This window comes from Tamandua tetradactyla, chromosome 2, assembly GCF_023851605.1.
Source record: "Tamandua tetradactyla isolate mTamTet1 chromosome 2, mTamTet1.pri, whole genome shotgun sequence".
In the NCBI taxonomy this organism is placed as follows: domain Eukaryota; kingdom Metazoa; phylum Chordata; class Mammalia; order Pilosa; family Myrmecophagidae; genus Tamandua; species Tamandua tetradactyla.
The window spans coordinates 31,128,759-31,131,916 of NC_135328.1; positions in this window are offsets into that span (position 1 = coordinate 31,128,759).

The following is a 3,158-nucleotide window of genomic DNA, read 5'->3' on the forward strand; positions in this document are numbered from 1 at the left end:
GGTAACAGAGACTATCAGGAGTTAGAAATAGGGTAAGATAATGGGTAATTGGAGCTGAAGGGATACAGACTGTGCAACAGGACTAGATATAAAAACTCAAAAATGGACAGCACAATACTACCTAATTGTAAAGTAATCATGTTAAAACACTGAATGAAGCTGCATCTGAGCTATAGTTTTTTGTTTGTTTGTTTGTTTTGTTTCTTTATATATATTTTTATTTTTATTTTTTTCTCTATATTATCATTTCATTTCTTTTTCTGTTGTCTTGCTATTTCTTTTTCTAAATCGATGCAAATGTACTAAGAAATGATGATCATACATCTATGTGATGATATTAAGAATTACTGATTGCATATGTAGAATGGAATGATTTCTAAATGTTGTGTTAGTTAATTTTTTTCAATTAATAAAAAAAAGTGAAGGCAACATGCTTTAATTTCTCTCCTATATCCAATACCTAATTCCTGCTTATTCTTAATTATTATACCTCTTGATTTTGAGGATACATTTATAACGGTTACACAAGCACTGTCAACTTAGATTTAATTAGACATTACTGGCTTTATTATTCATAACTCTCTCTAGTACATTTCTAAACCTTTCCCAATCTTGAAATCTTTATTCTGATTCAAATTTCTTTCTTTTAAAAATCTTTCTTTTTCTACTTTCTTCCTCTTCCTCTACCTTCTTCCTCTTCCTTTACCTTCTTCCCTCCTCCTCTCTCTTCCTCTGTTTATCCCTTCCTCTCTCTGCTAACTTTCTGAACTATGCAGATGGTATATTTTCTCCATCCTTGCATGCCTATAATGTTTTTCTTTTGCTTCCAAACATTAATTAATTTTTGACTGGTTAGAAAAATATGGGGTCTCAGTTTTTCTACCTCAGAACTATAAACACTGCTCCAAAGCTTTTAATATCCTTTGTTATAAAGGAAGAGACAAAGACTCATTCTGTTTATTTATTTATTTATTTTGTAAATTATCTTTCTTTCTCATATTATAATATTTTTCTTTGTCCTCTTGAATGGAAAAATTCACAGTCGAACATTTTTAAATCGATTTTTTTTTCTTAAATAAGAAAAGCCAAATGGGGTACAGAACAGGTACCTTATATAACACTGTGGTCAATGTTGAATGATCAAGGTAAGCACAAATTACTATATAGTCCAAACTACTCACTGAATGTAGATAACTTTAGACTCAGTAGACATGTAGTACTACAGGAATCACTAGCATTCAAAGATGCTACTATGGCCTTTACACAGAAGGAATGGGAGCACCAGGATCCTGCTCAGAGGAAGCTGTAATCCTGGAGAAGTATAGCTAGCTCACCACAATGAATTACAAAATTAATTTGTAATTCAATTGTGGCCAATGGGATACATTCTCTCTGAGGTCCTTGATAGCTTGGCCTTGATTTGGGGAGGAGTCCAGAGATTTTTTTCCAAGGTTATGAATTTTTTATCAGAGAAGTTGTAGTTTTAAAGACCAATCATGCATAAAATACAGAATTTCCATATATCCCCCTTAGAAAAGGTCATGTTCTTTTAATCCATTCCTGTAGGTATAGACCTATTGTAGGTGGGACCTTTTGATTAGGCAATTTCAATTGAGATGTGACCTGCCTCATTCGTGGGTCTTGACTCGTGCAGAAGCTAAGTGATAAACTTTACAGAAGAGCACCTGAGAAGCTTGAGAGAGTGAGCCACTGAAGTCAGAAGCTGAAAGCAGTGAAACCCAGGAGAGAAGGACCAGCAGACATTGCCTTGAACCTTGCCATGTGACAGGGGAATCCCAGATGCTGGCAGCCTGTCTTCAGGGTCAAGGTATCATCCTGTTGATAGCTAGTGAAGTTGAGTATCTTTTCATGTGCTTTTTAGCCATTTATATTTCATCTTTGGAAAAGTGTCTTTCCTTGCCTTTTGCCCATTTTTAAAATTGGGTTGTTCATATTTCTGCTGTTGTAGGATTTCTTTGTATATTCTGGATATTAAACCCTTACCAGATAAATGATTTCCAATTATTTTCTCCCATTGAGTAGACTGCCTTTTTACTTAACTGACAATGTCCTTTGATATACAAAATTATACAATTTTGAAAAGATTCCATTTATTTTTCTCTTCTTTCATTGCTTGGGCTTTGGGTATAAGGTCTAGGAAACCATCTTCTGCCGCAAGATCTCTAAAATATTTCCCTATATTTCATCTAAGAATTTTATGTTCAATTTGTGTATAAGGTGTGAAATATGTATCCTCTTTCATTCTTTTGGATATGGATATCCAGTTCTCCCAGCACCATTTTCCCTTTTGTTAATGTGCTGTTACATTAATTGATCTTCTTTTATTGAACCACCCTTGCATACTTGGGATAAAACCCACTTGATCTTGGTGTACAATTATTTTAATATGTTGCTGGATTTGATTTACAAATATCTTGTTAAGGATTTTTCATCTGTATTCATTACAGAGATTGCTCTGTAATTTTCTTTTCTATAGTATCTTTGTCTGGCTTTGCTATTACGGTGATACTGGCTTCATAGTATGAGTTAGGTAGCTTTCCAACTCTGAATTTTTAGAAGAATTTGAGCCGTACTTTTTACTGATTGTTCTTGGAATGCTTGGTAGAATTTGCCTGTGAAGCCATCTAGTCCTGGTCCTTTCTTTGTTCTGAGTTTTTTGATGATGATTCAATCTCTTTACTTGTATTTGGTTTGCTAAGGTCTTCTACATCTTCTAGAGTCAGTGTTGTTTGTTCATGTGTTTCTAGAAAGTTGTCCAGTTTATCTAAGCTGTCTGGTCTCTTGACATATTGTTGCTCATAGCATCCTTTTATGAACTTTTTTATTTCTGTGGGGCCAGTAGTAATGTCCTGCCTCCCATTCCTGATTTTATTTATTTATATCCGCTCTAGTTTATTCTCTGTCATACTAGCTAAGGGTCTATCAATTTTATTGATTTTTTTCATAGAATAAGCTTCTGGGTTTGTTGTTTCTCTCTCTCTTTTTTTTTGCTCTCAATTTCATTTATTGATGCTCTAATCTTTATTTCTTTCCTTCTGTTCACTTTGGGGTCAGTTTGATGATTTTATTCTAGTTACTCCAGGTGTGTAGTTAAGTCTTTGATTTTTAGCTCTCTTCCATTTTTTTTTTCTTGGGCA